The sequence below is a fragment of the Sander vitreus genome, chromosome 2, assembly GCF_031162955.1.
Source record: "Sander vitreus isolate 19-12246 chromosome 2, sanVit1, whole genome shotgun sequence".
Classification (NCBI taxonomy): domain Eukaryota; kingdom Metazoa; phylum Chordata; class Actinopteri; order Perciformes; family Percidae; genus Sander; species Sander vitreus.
Genome location: NC_135856.1, coordinates 4,044,499 through 4,051,717, shown reverse-complemented (window position 1 = coordinate 4,051,717; position 7,219 = coordinate 4,044,499).

The window sequence follows — 7,219 nt, the reverse complement described above, 5'->3', positions numbered from 1 at the left end:
TAATTATTCTAACGCATACTTAGCTGAAAGCCTGTTAAGAGTTAAAGGTGCAGACTTTCAAAGACCGCAACTCTGTCCCACTGAAGTTAGATTTATACACGACTCGTTTGCAAACAGCAAATATGTTTTAGGCAAGGGCAGTATTTCTCAGAGTGGAGGAGTAGATTTGGTAAAATATGACGTTTTTAATTTAAAATTCAAAACAGTGTTTCTCAAACTGTCTGCCCAGCGGCTCCAAAGCCTATAACAGCGAGGAGCATAGATGTGATGTTTGTTTTTATTTTTTATATTAAATAAACTCAAATGTAAATGCAAACATGAACTTTTGAATTGGCTGTTTTTTCCTGTGTTGTCGAATTCCAGCAATGAGGCGGTCCGTTTTCTGACAATGTTCAAGTTCAGTTTAATACTTTATTGCCATGTCAACACAGTTGATTGGAATTAGTCTTGGTGCCGAACAGGTACATACACAGGAACATACAGTACATAAAAGACGATCACATAGACAATCATTCAAACCAGTAAAAAGCTGTAAAGACCTTGTGCTATTGCAACTTCCCATAAAGTGTCTGGCGCAGTCTATAAAGAGCATTTGAATAAGGTGCATTTAGTCCAGGTTTACTCTGCAAGGTGCCTGAGCATTAAGGAGCCTAATATTGGCGGGGTAAGTACTGTTCCAAAAGCGGGTTGTTTTGCCCCTGAGACTTTGAACTCTCTTTCCTGAGGACAGTAGTTGGAAGAGGGACCTGGCAGGGTGGGAGGGGTCGTCTAGCACTTTCTGCGCTTTATGGCTGGTCCGCGTGGCGTAGATAGAGGCTACAGATGGGATGGCATGTCCTATAATTTTGGATGCGGTGTGTACCACTTTCTCCAACTTCTCCAATTTGTGTTACAAATGACAGTCAGTCAGTGTGACATTTGAAGGAAATACAGAGGAATAAAGTATACGTTACTGTCAACTGAAAAGATGGCTTCAGACAGACATTGCTTCCCTGATGTCTCAGCATAAGCACAATTCTTCCTCATGAAGATGGCAACAGAGACTGAGTGAGTCAGCCAGTAAAAACTGTCATTTATTTTGGCTGTAATATCATTTTTAAATAGGAGGCCGATTGTTTTGGGGGATATTTTGGCTGTTAGGTGTTTGTTTTTAGTTTTTATTGGGGGGGGGGGGGGGTTAAGTGGTCCTTGGTCTAAAAAAAGTTTGAGAAACACTGATTTAGGGGATTGCTCCAGTGCCGTCGGAAATTCTGCCGGATTTCACTCATTTAGGCCCGATATCCGTTGCCTTGGGCTTTCTTTGTGTTGGAGTTCTAACCTCCGGTGGATTAGTGAGGACTATGGTTAACTGTTCCTCAGATCTCTGCAGGGTAAATCCAGACAGCTAGCTAGACTATCTGTCCAATCTGAGTTTTCTGTTGCACGACTAAAACAACTTTTAAACGTACACGTTCCACCAAAACAAGTTCCTTCCGAGCCGATTTTGCAGCGGTACCGTGGCTTTTCTTCAGCGCTTAGCACCGCCCAAGACGATTGTGATTGGTTTAAAGAAATGCCAATAAACCAGAGCACGTTTTCCTCCCTTCCCCGAATGCTATGTGGAGTAGCCAGACCCTCCTCCAGCGCGCTATGAAGGAGGGTCTGGCAAAGCGAAATTACTAATAACCAAACCTGTTCATGTATACAGTAATTATGTCCGTCTCTCTACAAATTCAGGGAATCTAGACAGCTGCATGATGAGGGAATGTTTTGTCTCAGGACTCTCTCCTTTTGGAGGTAATTGGGCCAGCCACACTTCCCACATACTTCCCAGAGAGAGAGAGAGAGGCTGAACTAGGCTTTAGCATCTGATACTTCCCAGAGAGAGAGAGATAGGCTGAACTAGGCTTTAGCATCTGCTACTTCCCAGAGAGAGAGAGGCTGAACAAGGCTTTAGCATCTGCTACTTCCCAGAGAGAGAGAGATAGGCTGAACTAGGCTTTAGCATCTGATACTTCCCAGAGAGAGAGAGAGAGAGGCTGAACTAGGCTTTAGCATGTGTGTTTAGGCGCCTACAATATCTTTGTTTACCTTAAAGGTTCAGCTAAACGTAACGCCTCCAGCGTGAGTTTAAAGGAACACGCCAACTTATTTGGGACTTTAGCTTATTCACAGTATCCCCCAGAGTTAAACAAGTCCATACATACCCTTCTCATCTCCGTGCGTGTCGTAACTCTGTCTGACGCCCCCACCGCTAGCCTAGCTTAGCACAGATCCTGGAGGTAACTGGCTCCATCTAGCCTAGCTTAGCACAGATCCTGGAGGTAACTGGCTCCATCTAGCCTAGCTTAGCACAGATCCTGGAGGTAACTGGCTCCATCTAGCCTAGCTTAGCACAGATCCTGGAGGTAACCGGCTCCATCTAGCCTAGCTTAGCACAGATCCTGGAGGTAACCGGCTCCATCTAGCCTAGCTTAGCACAGATCCTGGAGGTAACCGGCTCCATCTAGCCTAGCTTAGCACAGACCCTGGAGGTAACCGGCTCCATCTAGCCTAGCTTAGCACAGATCCTGGAGGTAACCGGCTCCATCTAGCCTAGCTTAGCACAGATCCTGGAGGTAACCGGCTCCATCTAGCCTACTGCTCCCAGTAAGTGACAAAATAACACCAACATGTTCCTGTTTACATGTTGTGATTTGTATAGTCACAGCATGTACAAAGACCAAGGTCACTATGCTTTTACTATCTAGTAATTGTTGACTCTATTACTCCAACTCTGAGCCAACTCCAGGCCAACTCTCTGCTCCTCACCACGAGGCTTCAGGTGCTGCGAGCAAATCACTCCGCCCAAGTAGCAGTGCTTCGCCTTTCTGAGAATATAGTTCCCAGTATGTATACGGTTAGAAGACGGCTGTGTCTCACGTGACCTTGTTATTTGTAATTTCTCAAAGATATTCAGTTTACTGTCACAGAGGAGAGAAGAAACTAGAACATATTCACATTTAAGAAGCTGCAATCAGAGAATTTTGACTTTATTTCATAAAAAATGTAAAGTAAAGCTAAACAGAGAGCTCAACACACAGGGTGAAAAGAGGAATATGCAGTACAACAAAAATATGTTTTTTGAAAATTAAACCATGTAAACCTATTCTGATATAACCTCTAAATACAATTATGAACCTGAAAATGAGCATAATATGAGCACTTTAAGGGAAGTGACATTCAGCCCCTGAACTGTGAACAATGACCTGATGTGTTGCATTAACGTGGAGCAGCAGGCAGATGGCGCTGAAGGCCGTCCAGAAGTGATAGAAGATGCTGCTGGTGGATGCAGATAATGATGAGAGAGTGCGTGAAGAGGCATTAATCCTTACTCTGTGTGTGTGTGTGTGTGTGTGTGTGTGTGTGTGTGTGTGTGTGTGTGTGTGTGTGTGTGTGTGTGTGTGTGTGCGCCTGAGGTTTATGTGACGTACTGTAATCAAACTAACAACCTGCCCTGCAGAGCTGGATATTGATGTGATGCAGCCTGGAGGTCAGAGGTCAGCAAGGTGCAGCTTTAACATGTCACCGCTGTTTTATTGTTTTGTGCTGTAGTGCTTTTGTTTGTTTTGTCTCGCCATGTGTGCATCGAATCAAATCTCTTTCTCTTCTCTCATCCTTTGTCCCGTTTTAACTTTGACTGTATTTGAATGCCATTTAAAAATCCAAAAAAGCAATACATTGAGCAGGAAAAGAGAGGAGCAGAAGCACTGAAAGAATTCAAAATAATCTTGAATCTCATTTTGTTTTCTCTTAATTTGTCTTTTTGCCTCTCGTCTTTTCTCACATAATTATATCTTCTTATTTTCTGGTTACACTTTATTCTTCATTTTGTGAGATTATGATAGAAAAAGTGTTTCCTTCTTTCTCATTCTTGTACTCAAAACTTTACCTAAGAAAAAGGATTTACACCAAATTCTACAGAGATAATCTAATATAAACTCATATATGTGTGCAATCAGATAAAAACAGACGCTTCAGAGTCCCTCGGTGCAGGCTTAACCACTTTAAGAACTCCTTTGTCCCCCTTTTCCATCAAAGCTGTACGTGGCAGGCTAGCCAGAGCCTAACCCCTGCAACGCTGTTTTTCATTATCATTTCATTTTCATTATGATGATATAACATTGATGAGGCTGCTTTACTCTCAGTGCACATAATTTGTACATTATGATGACTACAGGTGTTTGTTTTTTACGACTGACAGTGTGCAATTTGTTGGTTGGTAGCAGTCTATGTATGTCATAAACTGTAAAAATAATGGACGCAGCTTCCAGGCCTGAAAAGTGAAGCCAATGCTGAAGTGCCTTAAACCTGCATTCTCTCTCATTTTCAGCAGGGGGCGACTCCACTGGCTCCAAAAGGATGTCTCTTTCTATAGAAGTCTATGGGGAAAGGAGCCTACTTATCACTTGATTTAAAAGGTGCTTTAAGCGATGTCGCGTATTTTTTAGGCTACAATATTTTTTGTGACATACAGCAAACATCTCCTCACTATCCTAGCTGCCTGTCCCCTGAACACACTGTAAAAAAGACACAGTCTCTGTAGACAGCCCAGGCTCCACAAACAGCAACAAAAACAAACTGCGCCAACCTGCACCACCAAACATAACAAACAGTGTTCCAGCCAATAACCGACAAGAAGGATTTGGGGGTGGGGGTTGGGGGGTTAGTGAGATGGGGGGCGAGCTAGCCTCCGTTTTGTTTGACAATACTTCGAACGTCAACAAGAAAATACGTCACCCAACATCGCTTAGAGCACCTTTAATACCTCAGTAAACATTTTCATAACGAGTTTATGGTCTCAGTCGCTCGTTTCAAGTCTTCTTGAATACAGCATTATGTTCATTTAGTAAATTGTGGTCCCATTTATTTTAAAACAGACAATAAAGCAGGGGATGTTTTAGGGGCGTGGCTACACGCCGACCTGTCAATCAGGACAGAGGCTTAGCAATGCTAACCATGGCACTGTGGACCTTAATATAGACATGAACTTGTTTTGGGGTGTTTCTATCTTAAACTTTGACCCTGTCTCTGTTTCTTTTCACTTCAAATCAAATTGTCGATTGTCATTTTAGTCGACGAAAAATGTTTCGTTCATGATTCTACCAACCAAGCTAGCTAGCTACTGCTAGTGTGTACTGCCGTACATACCACGAGACCATCTGCATTTACCCGTCAGTAAATCTCCCCTGAAAAACGCTCCCAAAGGTTATTTGTTCAAGCAGCAAATTACAACTCATGTTTACGTTTATAGTGGCGGCGCCCTCTAGTGGCTGTAGTAATTGTGACGGTGCAAAGCAGAAGGTATAAAGTATAAGAGCGCCAAGTTAAACAAACACAGGACTTTCACCTAGGAGACCGGGGTTTGTGTCCCGGAACGTTTGTTTAAACTTGACGGAACAAACGGAGCTACGTCACGTGTGTATCCGAAAGTAAAGTAACATCAGATTTTTACCCAAACCACAATTTTTTTCTAAACTTAACTAAGCAGTGTTTTAACTGCGACAGTTTCACAACGTTAACGACGTGTTTAAAACCGCACCTGTAACGTTCTCTGGTTTAGATAGGACGGCAAACGCTCCTATGGGTCAGATTAGAGGGTAGGAATAAACGACCCATATCGTCGTATGCTGTGGAGGACTTCTTTGTTTGCATGGTAACGTAATATGTACGAGGTTATATACTTTGTGTCTTATAAGTCGACGTGGGCTGGGCACTTGTATGTGCGTGACACTAAATAAGATAAGTACAGAAGTAAAGAAGCACAGCAAGACTTTGAGACAGAGGAGTGAAAAAAAAAACTGACAGAGCAGAACGTGACTCATGTTGTGTCTAACCGTCTGCATCCTTTCATCCTTAAACGTGTTTGTATGTTACACTGCAACACTTGATACACACACACACACACACACACACACACACACACACACAAAATCTTGTCTTCCCCGGGATTGACTGCAGTGAAGTCCCAGGGTGGGAGTGGTGTGTGTGTGTGTGTGTGTGTGTGTGTGTGTGTGTGTGTGTGTGTGTGTGTGTGTGTGTGTGGGTGGGTGGAAGGGAGAGATTGATTCTCCGAAACTGGTTGCCATGGCCACCAAAATAAGGATTCTTGCCTGCATCACTCCTCCCAGCAGGCACATCTTTTTCTTCCCACACACACACACACACACACACACACACACACACATAGTGTATGCTAATGAACACACATGCACACACACAAGTGGGGGAATTCCCTGACATTGCAAAAAAACATGCTAACATTAGTAACACATACAATATCTTGTTGTTTTGTATACCCTGTAATCTACATTTTGTTGACATGCTGCATCTATGATCTTATCCAGTGTTTGTGTGTGTGTGTGTGTGTGTGTGTGTGTCTGTGTGTGTGTGTGTGTGTGTGTGTGTGTGTGTGTGTGTGTGTGTGTGTGTGTGTGGTAAAAGAACATCCACTCTCTCCACATCGGAGGGGGTTAATCCATCGATCCATCACTCGAGGAAGGAGATTCTTGATGGACACTCAAAATGCAGCCGAGCTCAACCCCCATAGACTGCATCATCCTCTGCACACACAAACACACACACACGCACGCACGCACGCACACACACACACACACACACACACACACCAGATGTACCACTTTCATCACTTTTCAGCACTGGTGAGCGTGAGGGAGGCACAGGGTGAATGAAAGGGAGAGAGGAGAAGAGGGAGGGAGGGAGGGAGGGATGAGTGTCAAAAGCCTCCATCAGATGGGCTCGACACTCTTTGGAGCAACAGATAGCAGGCGAGGCAGAAGAGAGAAGAGGAGAGAAAAGGAGGACATTCGCCCTTCTCTCTCCATCCCTCCATCTCTTCGACATACTTCTCTCCTCCTCCCACCTGAACATGGGGATCCAACAAGTTTGAGGCTTTTCCCTCTTCCTCCTCCTCCTCCTCCTCCCCTTGCCTCCTCCTCCATGCGCATTCTGCGTCTGCTTTGCTCTGGAGCTTTGGCGCACGACTAGAAAACAGAGACTACAGGCAGGAGACGCCGGACAGACTGAAGAGATGTGGGGATTTCTCCCTGCGCCCTCTGCCTCCCACCACCACCACAGAGGACACGCAGGTTTAATGATCTCTTCCTGCGAGTGTGTGTGTGAGTATGTCCGTGCAGTGCACAGATGGAGCTGTGCGCTCCGAGTGTGAGCGCCGCAGAGC